Source organism: Siphateles boraxobius, unplaced genomic scaffold (genome assembly GCF_051911475.1).
Source record: "Siphateles boraxobius isolate OS27281-9 unplaced genomic scaffold, OSU_SipBor_1 6, whole genome shotgun sequence".
NCBI lineage: Eukaryota > Metazoa > Chordata > Actinopteri > Cypriniformes > Leuciscidae > Siphateles > Siphateles boraxobius.
The window spans coordinates 19,040,913-19,061,239 of record NW_027509186.1 but is presented as its reverse complement, the minus strand read 5'-3'; positions in this window follow the sequence as shown (position 1 = coordinate 19,061,239).

Below are 20,327 nucleotides of genomic sequence, written 5' to 3'. Positions count from 1 at the left end.
AAACCACTCCCCGCTCTCACGCTATTGGCTGAACTTTACGTCGGAATTCGTTCGGAGAGCTCTGATTGGCCGCACGTACTGTCACACAAAGGCAAGCGGGGACAGATCGGCATGTAGTCAGAAAGAATGACTTGTTGTGGCGTATTATGGCAAGCCATATTAGCATTCCTTCCTTTAAACTAACTACTATCTATTATTATTGTAGCCAACTTTAAGTTTTTCATCTGTGTAAAGTTTGAGCAAAAACGGTGTTTTTTTCTTCTTTTCTAATTCACGACCTCCTGTCGAAATGAAAACGTGTCCGAACAGCGTTTAATAATAAGCTGATTTTTAATGTATAGTTTTGAACCAGTACTATAAGCTTTGAAATGAAATAACAATGACATGAAATCCAGCACTTCTGAACTTCTTCTTTAGGCTATTTTAATTGTAATAGCCTATAATTGTAATCTAAAATGTTATTTATGCATGACTAATTTTTTTTCCTACAAAAAAAACAACCAATAGCCTACAGTAACACATCTTACCACAGTGTAGCCTTCTTGACAGAATTTGGCACAGTCATCACCATTTGTACGGAACAGGTAACCAATAATTCCCATCATAAGAGTGTGCAGACAATCAATGGTGATGTATTCCATAATTCTGAAATTATTTATTATTTGGTTCTATGAAATAATCAGACATTAAACAATAACATTCTTATGACCAAATCACAGTGGTAATACTTTACAATAAGGTTTCATATTACGTTAGTTAACATGAACTAAAATGCATTTACTAATCTTAGTTGATGTTCATTTCAACATTTATTAATACATTATTAAAATCAAAAGTTGTATTTGTTAACATAAGTTTGCACTGAACTAACATAGAAAACAATGAACAACAATTTTTATTAACTAACACTAACAAAGATTAACGCATGTTAAGAAAAATATTTCATACTGTTAATTCATGGTAGTTAATACATTAACTAATGTTAAATGCGACCTTAGTTAGTGTTATCATAACATTTTAATTCTGGAACAATTGAAAGGGATAGATGGATAAAAACCTGGTGTTCTTCATTTTGAGGCATTGCAGTTTGCTTTGACAGCTATGACAAATAAAGTGAAAAATAGTCAGAAAGCATAAAACAAATTATGTAAGATGATTTAAAGATTTTTTCATTTCTATAATGCTCTAACATGAATTACATCTGCTGTGCATTGTGTCAGCTCTCTCTGGTGGTGAAAAATAAAATCATGAACTTAATTGTGCAGTAGATCTTTTGAGCTGAGTACCACTACACTTATTGCAACAATTTTTCTGTTCTTTGCAATATATTCAGTTGAGGTGAGTTTTATTCTAACATTTCTCTAATATGAGAAAGAAAAAAGACACCCTATGTATTTAATACAAAATAAATATTTTCCACATATTATTTCAATATATTTTGGCCAACTGAAATATTTTTACCATTCCGTAACCTTGAAAACAACATGTTGACTTTAAAATATCCTCTTTACAAAACTATAGAATGCTTGCCGTTTCTCACACTTCACAAATGGGTCTGAATTTATTAAAATATTCAGCTGCTGTTATATTTTAAGAATGGGGTCTCTTACATTTAAGGAATATATTCTGTCATTCAAATATTGCATTGTTCTATTCCAGCTATGATACCCTCTAAATAAGACTCTAAATCAGGCATGTCAGTTATTTAGGTCAAATTTTCCTTTTGGGACTGTAGCTGTATTTCACACATGCGATGGGTTTTATTGACTGATAAGGCGTGCACATCTTTCTGTGCAGCTGCCAAAGGATGTGAGAGAACAGAGCAGGTGTTAGGGAGAGAGGAAGAGAAGAGAACATAATACACTCAACAGTGGTCTTAGGTCATAGCATTTTATTTTATTCAATAAATGCAATACAGTTAATACAGTAATGCTTGCATGGTAAATAATAAAGACATACTCACCATTTGAAGTGCTTACATTCAACCCCTAAATGCATGAATGTTTCGCCAATCATTATTACATATCCTGGTCTACTCGGTTCGATATCTAACAAGGATGGATGGATTACTACCTGTCGCGATAATATAATATAAAAAAACTTTTGATTTCGTTCAGTACTTGTTCTGCAGTTAATCGCTCAGCCATTTCTTGCTGATGATATTTCATATTCTTTTGTTTTCTGCCTGTGGTGACTATAAGTGAAATGTCACTTCATCATTGTGTATCAGACATCGCCACCTTGTGGGACAAAGAGTGAATTGCACTTACTCTGGCATCAAAGATTAAATTATTGTTGTGCAGAAAAAATATACTTACACTGTTACACACCTGGGGTCATTAGGAAAAACTCTACTGACACTAAACAATTTATAAAGAAAATTAAAGAGAAAACATGCATTCTCTTTCATTATTTTTTTCTTGTAATATTGCTCATAATGAATTGTTTGAGGAATGGTTAGAAGGTTGATGTCTAACATTAAAAAAAATGAATGAGGAGGAGGTTAGTAAATGACGTCCCGCGTCACTAAAGACATGAGGTATTGTTTAAGGGTGAAGATGGTTTCTTTAGCGGACATAAACAGGGTTATATAAAATGTCTACATACATTTTATATGATATACACTTTTACAATTTATCCAACCAGGACTTATGCAAAATCATCCATATTCAGCATAAATGATACCATGAAACCAATTTTAATTAATTATATTTATAAACATCCCTGCCATAATGCACAAATAAACCTCCATCTACACATAAAGTCACACAAAATCACACAGCCAACTATTCTGGCATCCTGCTGTTTGGATGTTTCCAGAAAGGCTTCAAATTATCACAGAGGAATTCAGCCCTGTCAACACCCCCAGTGTGAATCAGACAGATCAGATTAGAGGTGCCTAGTGCTGATTTATGGACCTATTTCCCATTTTTTTAGCTATTTGCAATTTTCTATTTCTAATGCACAATCAGAAGAACTTAAAGGGTCTTAATTGTGTGACGCATTCTTTTACCAGACTTAATCTGGCATAGTGTTTTCTCATATGAGTCTTGCATGAAGAATGAAAAAGGTTTTCCCAACTCTTGACTTCAGGGAAATGGTCAAAGTGAAAGCTCTATGAGTGTTTATCATTCTCTGGCTGCTGCCATGTATTTAACATAATGGTTATTTTGGTCTTTTGGATGTGTAGGAAGCTGCAGATGTTCACAAAAGATGAAAGGCAGCAGTGAAACAGTCAGCAGTTTGAGCGTTAGTCAGCCTATATTTTCATGTGCATTTAAAACAGATTTTATCATTTTTCATTAAATGCCGTTTTAATCTTTTAAATCTTTAGCTTTTACATGGTTATAAAGTCATGTTACATAAAAATAACGTGTAAGAGACTTTGAAACCTCCTACATCCTCTCGCATGAGCCCAGATTATTGTCATTACCCCAGTCTGATCCTGCTCGACAATTACAGCATGAGCTCTCTACATCTCTATTGATAGAGTATAAACCCAGTATTACCTGGGTTTCAATTCAAATCCATTTATTTTCTAAAGCACTTCCTCTAGGGGACTTTCCATTTAGGATTGTATGTTCTCTTCTAGGCTTGATTTAAGCAAATATCCTTCCTTGCTATTATGAGTAAACGCACTTTTGAAACCAGACAGTACAGCGGTTCGTCTTCTTTTTGATGCATAGTTTTTCCAGAACATCACGTGGTTGTGTGCCCAGACTTGACATGTTGGTCAGGGAATTTGTTCCCTGAGGGTGTACTTACATGGTCACTTCATGCGTTTAGATCAATTTTACTGCAATCTGACTCAGAACGCACATTACATTTTGGCCACATAGAATATAATGTTCAAAAGATTGGGTTCAGAATTTTTGTTTTCTTTATGAAAAAAATTTTTTTATTCAGCAATGATGCATTAAATTGATCAAAAGCGAGCGTAAAGACATTTATGTTTGAAAATACTATAATATTTCTGTATCAGGTTCTGTCTTGTTGATGTAACCTAGTGGGCTTCTATCACAAATTATGACACACAAACATTACTTTGCATTATTCATAACTGGGTATTGGCATCAAATGTTGAAGAATTAAAGCAGAAACTTCTTGTCTTACATTTGAAATCATTAGCCTATAATTACACAGGAGACTTGAATAGCTATGACATCATATGAATCATCACAGAAAACATGCTGTGCTCTTGGATGCTGTTGATTTTCCATTTGGAATTCAACGTTCATAGCTGTCTAGCCTCACAGTTGTCATTCTGCCTTTCCACTGCAACAATTGCTGAGCTTATCGGGTCTATTTTTTGCTCGAAATGCACTCGGTTGTTTCTCATTACTGCTATTTTAGTTCACTACTGGACTATGTCTTTAATTGGACATGCTTTCCATCCGGAAGAGGGTAGCTTGTTGTAAAAACATGTCAAGGCAATTTTATGGCAGACGAGTTCAGGTCGGCAAACAGAGGTCAAAACAGAATATCAGTGGTGCAGATGTCTGGGCTTGTCTTTGAGTCTATAAGGAAGGGGTTGAGTAAACTGATTTGGAGTGAAAACATGAAAGCAAGTATTATCTATAATTATAGTTTTAGATCTACAATCAAGACATATTGTTCATATGCGTTTGCATAAAATGGTTTTAAAATTACTTGAATGAGTTGTTCTGTGATTTTCCATAAATATGCTACATTCTTCTAGGCTTAGCTAAATAGAACTCATATGCTCGTCTACATCTGCATCTTGTCTAAACAACCATTACATGCACTTAGAGGTAAAGATACTATCATTCCAAACTTTGAGGTCAGTAAATTTTTTTTTTTATATATTTGAAAGAACTCTCTTGTGCTCACCAATGCTGCATTTATTTGATCAATAATACAGTTAAAAAAAAAAAAAGTAATAATGTTGTCACGGGTATGGTACGGGTTGAAGAAGAGGCAGAGTCAAAAGGCTCCAATTCAAACATTTACTAATATATTCTTCCAAACAGGTACAGACAGGAAGATGGGTTGACGGGCAGAAGGTTAACTCACACATAAGACACATTATCAAGAACCGAGGAGGACTGACTGAACTGAAGCAAACTAAATACAAGCACAAATCAAACATAACAAGGTGATCACAGGTGACACGGATGATGAATGAACACAATTGAGCGAGTGAGTTCAGGTGTGGAGACAGATTCTGGGAAGTGTAGTGCAGACGAAGACAGACTGTTGCAGACGATGACTGTGACAAATGTGAAATATTTCAAAATACAAATGACTATTTTCTATTTTAATATATTTTTAAAAAGTAATTTATTCCTGTGATGGCAAAGCTTTATTTTCAGTGTCACATGATCCTTCAGAAATCATTTTAATATGCTGAATTGCTGTTTTGAAACATTTCTGAATATTATCAATGTTAAAAACAGTTGTGCTTCGTAATATAGTCTTTTGTAACATTATAAATTTCTTTACTGTCTTTTAAAATCAAGTTAAATCAAAATTTTCCCAATATTTGAATGATCGTGTCACACATTTCAAAGTTCCCTTTCGAGGGAACTCGAACTGCATCGATACAACAATTTGGGGAATGCCCTTAGCGTAACGCATCTGAAGTACTAATGAAACTAATCCAATCCTGATTGGTGCGGCATCATGATGTAACATGTGACGGCATACACGGAAGCTACAAAGGGACGCAGGTGTTGTGCCGAATTTCGACCCCCTGCCAAATTATTACCCCCAGTAAAATCAGTACCTGATTGCCTAATCCTAAAACCACCCCTAATCCTAACCCCTCCCCCACAACCAATCCTTAACCTACTAGTGTTAGGGGGGTAATAATTTGGCGGGGGTCGAAATTCGGCACAACACCGGCACACAACAGAGTTAGCTTTTTGCTCTTCAGCAAGCACTCTGTGTCAAACTGTCTGTCCTATTTGGTGATGTCCCATAAAAACTTTAAATAAAGGTCTGCATTGCAATATATAATCTAGTGGCTCGGATCTTGCGTTTGCTGAGGCAGCGCGTAGATTAAAGGTCTGCATTGCAATACAGAATCTATAGTGGCTCGGATCTCGCGTTTGTCGAGGCAGTCCGTAGATTACGGGTCTACTCTGCAATAAATATTCTGTCTGGGTGCGAGGCATGCACAGTCAGCTCCTGAGGGTGCAGGCTGTGTTCATTGAGAAATATCTCGACACGTACATCCGTGCGCTGTCGGATGTTTCAGCCTCGCACCAGTTGACTTTCTTATTGAGGGATGAAAGCCAAATATATTGTAATGGCTCAAATCTCGCGTTTGCTGAGGTATCGTGTAGATTAAAAGACCATATAAATAAATATTAAAACAGTATTGTCTGGTGATTATGGCAGCATTTAATTCTAAGAAATAAAAAATGATGGAATATTGTCTGACTTTAAGAAGACCCTGCCGGTCCTCCGCTTCAGGCTGTCGAGACGAAACTGAATAATACCTGAAATCAGTCTCGAGAGGCTGGTTTCCTTAGTAGAATATTTCAAAGCATGGCAAGACCTGCCAAATATTTCTCCTTGGGTCCTGCGCACAATAGAGAAGGCTTACAGGGTGCAGTTCGATTCCGCACACTGAAATAGAGCAGGGTGGTGTGGACTGCAGTTGACCCAGTTCAGGGTCGGGTATTGTAACAGGAAGTAAACTCCCTGCTGGTAAAGGAGGCCATAGAGCATGTTCCTCCAGCGGACAGGGAGTCGGGGTTCTACAGCCACTACTCCATAGTTCCCAAGAAGGATGGGGGGTTGCGCCAATTTAAAATTTAGGCACTTGAATCAGTCTCTGAGGAGATTCAGGTTAGAGATGCTCGCCATTCCCATCCTCGTGAGTCAGATAAAATCTGAGGATTGGTTTGTCACGATAGATCTAAGGGACGTATACTTCCACATATCCATCCTTCCATCTCACAGGTAGTTCCTGAGGTTCGCTTTCGGGGGTGAAGCATTCCAATATTGGGTTCTTCTGTTCAACCTAGCTCTCTCCCCTCACACGTTTACCAAATGCATGGATGCAGCTTTAGCTCCGCTGAGGCTTCAGGGTATCAGCGTGCTAAATTATATCAACGACTGGCTTATTATGACCCAGTCACAAGAGCTGGCAGTTCTGCATCGAGATCATCCAGAGCCTGGGGTTGAGACTCAACACACACACAAAAAAGTGTTGGCAACAGCACAGAGAACCACGTTCCTGGGAATAGTGTGGGACTCGGTCACAATACAGGCACAATTGTCTCCTGCACGGATCAAGTCTACCCTGGCCATGGTGACCAGGATAAAGCTAGGCCAAGCCATCACTGTATAACATTTTCAGAGAGTATTAGGGCTCATGGCAGCAGCATCTAACGTCATTCCATTCGGACTGCTGCACATGAGGGCCCAGCAGTGGTGGTTGAAAACCGCGCAGATACCTTCGTTCCCTATCTATGTGGAAAAAAAGCTTGGTTTCTGTGCTGGGAGCATCATGTCGCCGGAAAGCTGTTTCGACAGTCGCCTCCCTCACGGACTGGGGCACGGTTATGTATGGCAGGGCTCTGGGGAGCTTCCTCCCAGACCTCAGGGGTCACCACGCAGACAATGTGTCGGTGGTCTCCAACTTGATTCATCAGGGGGTTCTGAGATCGATCCAGATTGGCACATCCTCCTGTGGTCCCAGGGGAAACTGTTATCTCTCAGAGCAATGCATGTCCTTGGCAACCAGAATCAGAGAGCAGGCATCCTGTCGAGACAGGGGCTGAGGCCTGGGAAATGGAGACTTCACACCGAGGCTAGAGGTTTGGCCCGGTGGAAGTGGATTTGTTCGTGTCTCGAGGGACGTCCCACTGTCCACTTTGGATTATCTCTCACCCATCCAGCCCCATTGGGGTTGGATGCCATGGTACAGAAATGTCCAAGTCTAAGCCTGTATGCCTTTCCCCCGATCGCTCTGCTCCCGGGAGTTCTGGAGAGGGTCCGTGGAGACGGGATCAGCCTACTTCTAGTAGTCCCTGTACCGGCCGGCACAATATTCACCCTCAACCAGACCTGTGGAAACTTTGGGCCTGGCCCCTGAGGGGGCTCACTCAGTACCTAGAGGTTGGCCTGTCGGCTGAAGTGGTTGAGACCATACTTAGTTCCAGAGCTCCTTCCACGAGGAGATTGTACAGCCTAAAGTGGAATGTGTTTCCACTTAGTGTAGAGAGCGTGATGTGAACCATGTTAGCTGCCTGGTGGCTTTAGTGCTGGAGTTCCTCCAAGATCGCTTCTCGGCTTGTCTTACCCTGTCCACACTCAAGGTGTACGTGGCTGCCATTGCGGCTTTACACGCTCCTCTGGGTGATGGGCCTCTGTGGAGACATCAGCTGGTCGTACGTTTCCTCTGTGGGGCTTGGAGGATGAGATCTGCTGCTCGTACCAGGGTTACCACATAGGACCGGGTAGTGGTTCTCGAAGGGCTGGTTGAGGCCCTCTCGATATCTCATGGGTGCCTGGAGTTTGCTCCAGGCGACATTAAGGCTATCTTGCATCCCAGGCCAGACTATGTGCCTAAAGTGCCTTCTAATGTGGCATGGCCTACGGTTCTGCAGGCTTTTCATCCCCCACCTCATGTGACGGCAGATGAAGAGAGACTTCATTTGCTCTGCCCTGTCAGAGCTCTCAAGATATATATTCAAAGGTCCTCTTCATGGCAGAAGTCAGAGTGTTTCGGGCTGCCCAAGAAGGGGCTTCCCGCATCTAAACAGAGCATCAGCAACTGGATCGTTCAGGCAATATCTATGGCCCACCCCTCATACCTTTATCAGATTATTTTAGCCTGTACATTCATTCTACATCAGGCTCTCGTCCTAAGTGTGCCTGTGCGCAGCTTCACACTTGGACAGGTCAAGTCAAGTCAAGTCACCTTCATTTATATAGCGCATTTAACAATATGGACTGTTTCAAAGATCGCAATAGACGTGAAGGACTATAATGCATTAAGAGCTCACTCAAGTACTGGGGAGCTAAACCATTTAGTGCTTTGTAAGTAATCACCAATATTTTAAAATTTATACAATGTTTAATAGGGAGCCAATGCAGTATTGACAGAACAGGGGTAATATGGTCATACTTCCTGGTTCTGGTAAGAACTCTAGCGGCAGCATTTTTGACCAACTGTAGTTTGTTTATTAAGCGTGCAGGGCAACCAGCCATAAGAGCATTACAATAATCCAGCCTTGATGTCATAAACGCATTAACTAATTGTTCTGCATTTGTCATCGAGAGCATATGACGTAATTTAGATATATTTTTTATTTGGAAAAATGCTGTTTTACAGATACTATTCACGTGATTTTCAAATCAAAGATTGCTATTAAAGAGCACACCCAAGTTCCTTCCCGAGAGCAGCCATCACATGTTAGACAGTATTCTTGGTTATTACGTGAGGAAGTTTTTTGTCCAATAATTAGAATCTCTGTTATTTTTAAAATTTAGTAGTAGGAAATTACTAGTCATCCAATTTTTTATATCAGCTATGCATTCCGTTAATTTGGTGAATTGGTAAGTTTCGTCAGGGCGTGAAGAAATATAGAGCTGGGTATCATCAGCATAACAGTGAAAACTAATGCTAATGCCATGCTTCCTAATAATATCTCCTAAGGGTAGCATGTACAGAGTGAACAGCAATGGTCCTAGTACTGGGCCTTGTGGTACGCCATACTGAGCTTTTGATCGATAAGACATCTCTTCATTTACTGCTACAAACTGATAATGGTCAGATAAGTATGATTTAAACCATGCTAATGCAATTCCACTAATGGAAGCATATCTTTCAATAGTTTAGTCGGTATAGGGTCTAACATACATGTTGTCGATTTAGATGATTTAACGAATTAAGAAAATTCTTCCTCTCCTATAGCAATGAATGAATCAAATTTTCGTCAGTGAGACTACAATGCACTGTCTGATGCGATACTGTAGTAGAAGGTTGCATAGTTATAATTTTCTCCCTGATATTATCAATCGTATAAGTGAAGAAGGTCATAAAGTCATTACTGCTGTGCTGCTTGCAAACTTCTGGGCTTGGAACTTTATTTTTCTTCAGTTTAGCAACTGTTTCAAATAAATAACTAGGGTTTTGTTTATATTCTTCTAAGAGGGTTGAAAAATAGGCAGATCTAGCAGTTTTTAAGGCCTCTCTGTATGCAATCGAGCTCTCCTTCCATGAAATGCGAAATACTTCTAGTTTTGTTTTCTTCCAGTTTCACTCCATTTTTCTGGCTGCTCTCTTAAGGGCCTGAGTGTGCTCGTTGTACCACGGCATTGGACTATTTTCTTTGATCTTCTTTAAGCGCAACGGAACAACTGTGTCTAAAGTGCTGGAAAAGAGAGAGTTAAAATTTTCTGTCACAATATCGAGTTCTTCTAAGCTATCTGGGATGCTGAGATGATGAAACTGACCAGAAAGATTATTAATGAAGTAATTTTTAGTGGCATAGGTGATAGGTCTAACATATTTGTAACACAGAGTTGGCTTTGCAGCCTTGGCTAAATGAAGTTTACACGAGACTAGATAATGATCTGAGATGTCATCGCTCTGCTGCAGAATTTCAACAGCATCAACATTGATTCCATGTGATAATATTAGATCTAGAGTATGATTACGACAATGAGTAGGTCCTGACCCGTGTTGTCTAACTCCAATAGAGTTAAGAATGTCTTTAAATGCCAATCCCAATGCATCTTTTTCATTATCTACATGTATATTAAAATCACCAACAATTAGGACTTTATCTGCAGCCAGTACTAACTCTGATAGAAAGTCAGCAAATTCTTTGATAAAGTCTATATGGTGCCCTGGTGGCCTGTATACAGTAGCCAGCACAAATTTTAAACGTGATTTATCATTTGCACTATATATTGTTACATTAAGCACCAGCACTTCAAAATAATTATATTTGAAACTAGACTTCTTAGTAATTTTGAAAATATTACTATAAATTACAGTAACACCTCCCCCTTTTGTCTTTCAGACGAGGTTCATGTTTATAACAGTAATCTTGCGGTGTGCACTCATTTAAAGTAATGTAATCGTTTGGTTTTAGCCAGATTTCTGTCATAGACAGCACATCTAGGTTATAGTCTGTAATCATATCATTAACAATAAGTGCTTTTGAAGTAAAGGATCGAATATTCAGCAACCCAAGCTTTATCATTTGTTCATTTGTATTATTTCTGTTTTTTATTTGTTGAAAATCAATTACATTTTTACCCTTAGATGGGTTTGGAAGTTTATTGTATTTCCTAATTTGGGAAACAGACATAGTCTCTATATGTTGATATCTAGGTGAAAGAGCCTCTATGTGATGGGATTTATCTGACCTTGGTGACATGAGACAGCTGGCAGACGGTCGGTTTAGCCAGTCTGTCTGATTCCTGACCCGAGCCCCAGATTGTCATGTTTGAGCTCTAAGACTATGTGCCATATTACTAGAGAGAAGAGCAGCACCATCCCAGGAGGAATGAATAGCATCTCTTTTCAACAGGTCAGGTCTGCCCCAAAAACTTTTCCAATTGTCTATGAATTCTATATTATTTTGTGGACACCACTTAGACAACCAGCCATTGAGTGATGACAATCTGCTAACTATCTCATCACTTCTGCAAACAGGAAGGGGGCCAGAGCAAATTACAGTGCCTGACATCGTACTTGCGAGTTCACACACCTCTTTAACATTAATTTTAGTGATCTCCGACTGGCGAAGTCGAACATCATTAGTGCCGACGTGAATAATAATCTTAGAAAATTTACGATTAGCATTAGCCAGCACTTTTAAATTTGCTTTGATGTCAGGCGCTCTGGCTCCCGGCAAACATTTGACTATGGTGGCTTGTGTCGCTATTTTCACATTCCGTGTAATAGAATCACCAATAACTAGGGCACATTCAATAGGATTCTCAGTGGGTGTTTCACTGAGTGGGGAGAATCTGTTTGATGTTGTAATCGGAACGGAAGAGCTGTGTTTTGTCCTGCGACTACAGCGTCTCACCGCCTCACAGGCAGGGCTCGTTGTGGGTAGTCGGTACTCGTTTCCCAAAATGTTGTATTGACGCAGTTCGAGTTCCCTCAAAATGGAACGTCTCGTGTTTCAACTGTAACCCTTGTTCCCTGAGAAGGGAACGAGACACTGCGTCCCTCCCCACGCCTTCCCCTGTCTGGGAGCGACTTGCTTCATCTCAGAAGCTAACTCTGTTGTGTGCCCGCGTCCCTTTGTAGCTTCCGTGTATGCCATCACATGTTACGCCATGATGCAGCACCAATCAGAATTGGATTAGTTTCATTCATACTTCAGATGCATTACGCTAAGGGCGTTCCCCAAAGTGTCGTATCGACGGAGTGTCTCATTCCCTTCTCAGGGAACAAGGGTTACAGTCGTAACCCAAGTTGTTTTTAAAGTTAAATCTGTCTCTAATTAATACTGTTATCATAATCAAAGTGGTTCACTTTTATTATATTATACCCAATGTGATTTATCTACATGATATCTTGTTTTGAAACTTTCAAATTTGGCCTAAAACTATATTTGCATGAGACGAGTATAACTGATGCTGAAATAGTAATGAGCAGAAAGATTCATATTAAAGTTGTGCCGGAGGAGGCGCTTAGAAATAAATTTGTCATAGATCATTAACATCAGAAGTTACTCAGTTATTAAACAAGCTCGCTCAGGAGAAACCCCTAAGACCCTAAACTTTTAAACAGTTGTTAATAAGTCTCAGGGCCTCCAGCTGTTCAGTGGTCAGTAAAGCGCTTTAGGGGTCATTTGTTCTTATCCTGCTTTGGGCCAAATCTACATCCACACCCAGCATGATACAATTTCTGCCTGATGGACCCTCATGCTGGTACATGGTCTACACCCACTCTCTACTGCTGCACACTGTAGAAAGAAAATGTTTTAGCAGAACTATGTTTTGTATTATAGCATTTTGAAAGCCTATAAGGTCTTTTAACACAAATATTTAATTTCAAGTGATTTATTTCACATTGTATAATAGTGTGTTTTTTGCTTCTCTTTACGTTTTATTTATTTATTTATTTATTTATTTATTGTTACATTTTGCAAATGCCATCATCCCTTTTACTTAACAAGTTTATTTACAGAGTAACCAAGATCTGTAAGTGTTGTTTGGAATTAATTACAAATTCTGAATGAAGAGTAAATAACACTGCATTCGACATAATATTGCACACTGCATCCGTTTAAAAAAAGGTGTCTGATTTATGTTCCTTAAAGTGTATCATCCAACAAATGAGTCTATATGTAACGATATACTAACATTCATAACAGTTTCAATACTAAGAGCACAAAGAAGCAATACTGTCTGGTTTCTTACAATTTAATTTTTTCAGAGTCCTGTCAAACTGCCTGCTAAAGGTTAACATCAATGACAGCTAATGCTTCTTTGTTTTGGGGTTGACAAAAATATTTTCACTGTTCCCTGCTTGGCATTAATTAAGTACAACATTAATCTTTCATTGAGCTTCTCAAAAGTTCCAAAAGTTAAGCTTTTTCCACTAGACTTAACAGCAGGTATGACACTATACAGTCCAAAATATCTGCCTCGAGGGATTTATTTTTTTCTGTATTATTACTTTTTTATGTTGAGTGGATGAACCGGCATTATTACCGATATCTCATGTTGTACGGAACTATTTAGAACACCTTACACCCTCAACTCAAATTCACTGTTTCAGAATCAACATAAACTCCCATTTAAACCACTGGCAAATACTTTTTAACCAGGGCTAATCATGTCAGGTTAATGTAAGTCTGGTTTGTTAACATTATAATTGTTCATTCTCGGGTATACGTTGACAGAAAGTCAAGTCAGAGAGATTTTCTCAGTTCTCAATCCTGCTCCATCACAGGATTCACAGTGTTCTTGAAAAAGTAACGTATAAGAATGTTATTCGAATGGAAGCCTACCAAATGGTAAAAACCATTGCAGTTTTTAAAACTTTATGCACAAATCCAAGAATTGCACACACAAAATGCAAATTGCCTCACATCTCTTGCAAAATGAAGCACTGCATTCAAAATAGCACAAACACACCTCAAAAGCAAACACTTGTCTTACGTTGCAAACACCTTTGACAAAATATTATATTTTGGATATATCATACACAGTTATTCAAAACCTAAAGCTCTTGTTTAACAAGCTTTTATGAACATTTCTGTACAAGATTGAAAGTAATTGGCAGAGAAATGTTAAAACATTCACGGTAAACACGAAAGCAAGATTGAAACCAAACTATTAATTTGTTTACTGTAAGCGTTTGTGGTTGTGAATACAGTATTACATAATCCGAAAAACCTATAACTTGACCTTTGGCCTATTTATAGGCCTATTTGAAAGCTATGATTGGTTGGTGTTAAGTAAAGCAATGAGTGTTTGCACATGTGAGGAGTTTGTGTGTTGCACTGATGAATTAGTGTGGCATTTTGATAGGTTGTGTTTGAAAAAAATAATCAAGATATTTCCTGTTAGATTTCTGTGTGCTACATAGAGGATCACCTGTCATGTCTAAATGCTTTGTCCCCCGGTTTCAAAAACAAGGATTAAGCATAGTTCCAGACTAAAATGCATCTGTTTTAAAGTAACTTGCACTGACATATCTTAAAATATGCACATCAGTAATGTTTTTTTCTAAGGCACATTTATAAGAGTTACTTTAATGTCCCAATGGGCTAACCCTAACCCTAACCCTGGGTTAGTCTAAGCCCTGTCTGTGAAACCAGAGGCCGGTTGCATAAACATATCCATTATGTTAAGACAGTGTCTTAAGATCTATGACCCACTAGCAGCTAGTCAGGAGCAGTCAAGCTAGGGGTGTGTGATATAACGACTTTTGATCGTGGACAATAAAAATGTCTCCACAATTTTATTATGAAGAAATATAGTGTCGTGCTACAGTGCTGCCCTACAAAGGCAAAAGACCTTAAGTCGCTAGAGTGTGGAACTGAGAAAAATGACTTTAAAGTTTTTTAGTTGTCCAGCCAAATGAATTGGTAGGAATCTGAAAATCTGGCAATTTAATGTTTTAGTAATGAAAATTATCTACATAAAAAAATATTGATCTCAAACTTGACCTTTGACACCAATTTTGAAGTTACTGTACTCTGCCTTTGTATTGTCTGCAAAACGTGAGAAGTCATGCCAAGGCAAAGGGCAGTAACTTACACATTATCAATATTTGGTTGCTGATCACCATTAACAAAATCTTTATAGTAACACCAGTATTGTGTTTTATGGTTTGTTTGTGTATATGTTGTGTAAGGTTGGTTCTGTAAAGCACTTTGATCAACTTTTTTTGTTTTAAAATGTGCTTTAGAAATAAAACGATTGATTGATTGATAATTTTGGATGATTTACAATTACTCTTAGCCATTATTGCTATCATCTGATTTGGTTGCATCCTGATGGCATTATTAATTAATTAGACATGACACAATATCTCCATATCAGTAAAGAGTATCTTGTGGGCAGTAAAACTAACAGGTTGACTGCAGATAGGTGACACTGAATTATATGAATACATACAAAATAAGCATATTTGTAATAAGTAAACATATTCATTTAATTAATAATTGAAAAATGCAAAGATATAACAAGATATAAAACAAAGATAGAGCAGATAGAACAACGGATCATGTACAAATTTAAAACACATGGAATGGGAATAAGGGAATAAGAGTAAATCATTTACAAGTAAGTGAACTTGGAATCCTGCATCCATTTAATGTTGTTTCAGGGTGTTCTCACTCCTCATCCTCCACAACTTCGCTTACAGGCAGTGAACACCAGAAAGCCCTCCTGTTTTGGGGCATAAAAGGACATAATTTTCCGATTATGTCATTCTTTTTAGCCTCTTCAATCCCCCGGTCATGTGGTCTCAGGAGAGAGGGAACCTTCAGCTCGAACTTAGCCCGGAGGAAGTCCAACTCGGTAAAGTCAGCATCTACATGGTTTAGTTTGAAGAACAAGCTCCTTGAACCACGTCGCAGCTGGATCACTGACATCTCGCCCAACTTTGATGCCTTCTTGGTCTTAACACAGGAGTGCCCATCCTTCCAATTCAGCACATCTTCATTCCTCATTTCAACCACTTCCACCTTCCTGGAGTTTGAGGTTGTCTCAACATTCACAAAATCCTCAAAGTCATACAGCACACCTCCAGGTCGCTTTTTCATCTCCAGCTGGACACCATGATGAAAACTGTCAGCACTCATGAATGTGTGTCCCTTTTCGAAGTATTTCAGAGTTATATCCTCCATGGAGGTGGTATCACCATTTACAAGGCAGACTAGGGAGGATAGCAAGCACCAATTCTTATTTTGGGCTGAACAGTTGTCCACCCAAAAGATGCAGTGGCCTATGTCCCTTTCTTTTTTTAGTGCAGTCACATAGGCCGAGGTGATCTCTGCTGCTCTTCGCCCTGCCGTGCCCTCATGCCAGACCACAGAGATGGTGTTTTTTTGGTCTTTTTTCTTGCCTACAGAGGCAAAGGTCTCATGGAATGCCACGATGCGTTTTGTGAAGATTGATGTTTTTAAACCAGGCATACGAGGCAACATGATGACTTTTTGAAGGTCCACACTCTTCACCAATGTGTCCTCTGGCCAGTCCTTCTCTGCATCAGCCTGGTACATTATTCTGCTCTGCACGGCAGACTCTTTATGTCCAAGCCACCTCTGGCACTGCAAGCAGTCCATATCATGGCCATCCCAATCATGGTCAGTTTTCATGTGCTGATCCTGCAGTACGCACTCCTCACATTCCTCCTCTCCAAGCTTTGCAAAGCTGATCTTCTTATGTTTTACAGCTTTGCGGTAGCTTTCATAGGAGCAGCTGTTGCCTTTTTCCAAATAATCAGCATACATGAGCTTGATGTTAACGTCGCTAGGGAGATAGCGACGATGTGGGGCATGCTCTCTTCGGTAGTGGCTCACTGATGGGTGGAATGATTCAATGTGGTCGTAAAAAGGCTGCATGTCCAGCTTGTTGGATGGGGTATGTCTTCCTCTTTGGTCTCGTGTGATCACCTCATTCCCATTCCCCATCACAGAGAGGACCAGGCTGTCATTCGCTGGGTGGTACCCCAAAGTGGCCAAGAAAAAAGTTTTACAGACCTGCTGTGGGACCTGATCTGCATTATTTAGCCCGTAAACAAAGGACCTGCACCGTCGACTTGTTTTTCCATCCACACAAACTGCTGCTGTTGGTAGCTGGCTGACACTGTGGAACATGAATGCACGTCTGTCTGTGTAGTTGATGTCCCAGTACTTCTTCCAGATCTCCTTACGCTAGAGGTCTGCGCCGGGACACAATTTTCAGACCCGCTCCTGCCCGCTCCCGCAGTGTTCAGTCCCGCTCCCGCCTGCTCCCGCAAAGATTTGTCATTTTTAGTACCGCTCCCGCCCGCATCTGTGATATAATGTCCCGCTCCCGCCCGCACTTTCTGTCTGACGAAAGGTCTTGGGGAAAAAATGCGTGCACACAAAATTCCTTACCAATACTTGGTAACATATTTATTGGTCCCATATTACGAACAGCATAATATTCACAACAGTACTTTATCTGAAGCACTAGAGGCGCTCTGTTCCTCGTCCATGCTGTCTATTTTGAACTTGAACTAGCTTTCGAATTCGAACTCGGAGCAGCGGGAAAGGAATTGTCTCTAAACAAGTGTGCGTGAGATTAGGCCCCGCCCTACCCGACAACATTCACAAGTTTAGGCTGCTTAAAACGTTTTTATTGCTGCCAATCAGAATCTCCCTCACAACTACAAATTATGTACGCTACTTTAATCATTTATATATTTTACTTTATACTCATATTTAATTTGCGGGAGTGCAGCGTATCATCCCTCCCGCCCGCACCCGCAAGTGCACCTCATCATCCCGCCCGCTCCCGCAATGACCTTTAAAAATTTGTCCCGCGCCGCACTGTTTTGCGTCGGGACCCGCGGGTCCCGTGGGACTCCCGCGGGAGTGCAGACCTCTACCTTACGCCTCTCCTCACTAAATTTGTCTGTGCATTTTCTTCTGCATTTACACGGATCTCCCATTGGTGGGGCTTTGGCTGGAGCGAGGGTGGGCTCTGGTTCTGGCAGTGGAGCGAGTGTGGGCTCTGGCAGTAGAGCTGTGGCTGGAGCTAGGGTGGGCTCTGGTGCTGGCAGTGGAGCGAGTGTGGGCTCTGGCAGTAGAGCTGTGGCTGGAGCTAGGGTGGGCTCTGGTGCTGGCAGTGGAGCGAGGGTCGGCTCTGGCAGTAGAGCTGTGGCTGGAGCTAGGGTGGGCTCTGGTGCTGGCAGTGGAGCGAGGGTCGGCTCTGGCAGTAGAGCTGTGGCTGGAGCTAGGGTGGGCTCTGGTGCTGGCAGTGGAGCGAGGGTCGGCTCTGGCAGTAGAGCTGTGGCTGGAGCTAGGGTGGGCTCTGATGCTGGCAGTGGAGCGAGGGTCGGCTCTGGCAGTAGAGCTGTGGCTGGAGCTAGGGTGGGCTCTGGTGCTGGCAGTGGAGCGAGGGTCGGCTCTGGCAGTAAAGCTGTGGCTGGAGCTAGGGGAAACTCCATAAGAGCATCAAGCGTGGTGTCAGGTGTGCTGCAGAACAGCTCATCAGAACCAAACTCTGGGAAACTAATATCCAAACAACTATCAAGAACTGTCCATGTTTTTGATTTGGGTGCTGGATCACAATCAATATCGCCATAAGTAACTGAAATGAACAGAACAAATTTACAATGGAGACATGCATGGAAAAATATGGAACATGAACATGAAATATTTGAAGAATATTTGATTAATTAATGTCAATGTTATGAAAATGCCTACCACTGTCCAGAACGATCATTTTTTTTGTTTGTGGTGCATCCGGACCACAAGGAATATCACCACAAGGAACTGAAAGGAATAGAGCAAATTTAATAATACTAAAAAAATAATAATAACAATAATGATAATAATTAAATAATAATAAGGCATGGAGGGAAATTTGAATAGGAAATAATATTTTATATTCAATACACGTAGGTCCAGCAAACATTTGTTTTTACCAATAGGCTATTTGATTAATCAATGTCTACTTTAACAAAGTATCAGGCATAGGCCTACAAGTTAGTGCAACTGGTTAATCAAGGGTTAAGTTTGGCTCGCTGACTGGTGGATTAATCTCAAATGCGTGGAGTGATTTGAATATTGTTTTTCTGACGTAACTGACTACCAGACAAAAAAGCTATAGCCCGTACATGCGGGTGGATACAGTTTTGCAACCAATTATTATTTATTGCAACGTAAAAGGAATTGCCTTTACATCTAATTGAATGTTAATCGCCTGACTTGTGGATTGATGTGAACGCCAGCTATGGAATAATGCTCAGAATGCTTGTGGAACATCTTTGATGACGTTCATTGCCATGGATTTTATCATGTTACAAGAAAAGGTAGGATATGGATTTGCGAGCTGTTTCTATACTGTTTTTATGTGTGATCATACACTAACGTTAACTGCATTCGACTCGCACTCGTGTCGTGCAACTAGTCTGTTGTCTAACGTGACAGTACGTGTCACTGACAGGCTAGCTGGCTCTGAGTGAATTACCATTATGAAAAAAAAACATTTATTTGAGATTATATACGCTTAAATTACTTATTGCTGGTAAGTTATTTAGTCTCTGCTTGTTTACAGTGCTTATATGGAGCAGTTTGGTAGCCTATTCATAACTGACTAACTTTAGCCTTATGCTAGGCTGCTGTTAGCTAGTTAAATTAAGTAAATCGCGATCTTAAGTTTGTCTAATGCACATTTTGTGTTTCACAATTTCTTACCTTCACAATGATGTCTGCGTTTCAAAGCCATCTCAACCATATTCCCTCGAGAGTAATGGGCCATCCTTACGCTATAATAAAACAACCACTCAACAATATTGTTTTACCTACTCTTTTATTCAGGTATTGTGTGTGTCAGAAGTGCTTCAATGACAGTATGACAGTAACACAGGCTACACCGTAACTTAAACGCGGCAAACTTTAATGGACAGTAAAACAAAGGCAGAATACCGTAACTCCTGGCCGGCACAGTAACTTCATATTGACGCGCGGCGATACAAAGGCAGAGTGCCGTAACTCAATTTGAGCATTCCAAAACAAAGCCAAACAGCGGTAACTGGTGTTACGGTCTTCTGCCTTGGTTTCTCCTTTGCTTTTTGGAAGTTACTGTTGTGGTGATGCGCTCCATGACAATGATTAGGGGCGGACCGGGTATGCGCGGCAGATATAAAAAAGGGGACAGGAGTGACGCCT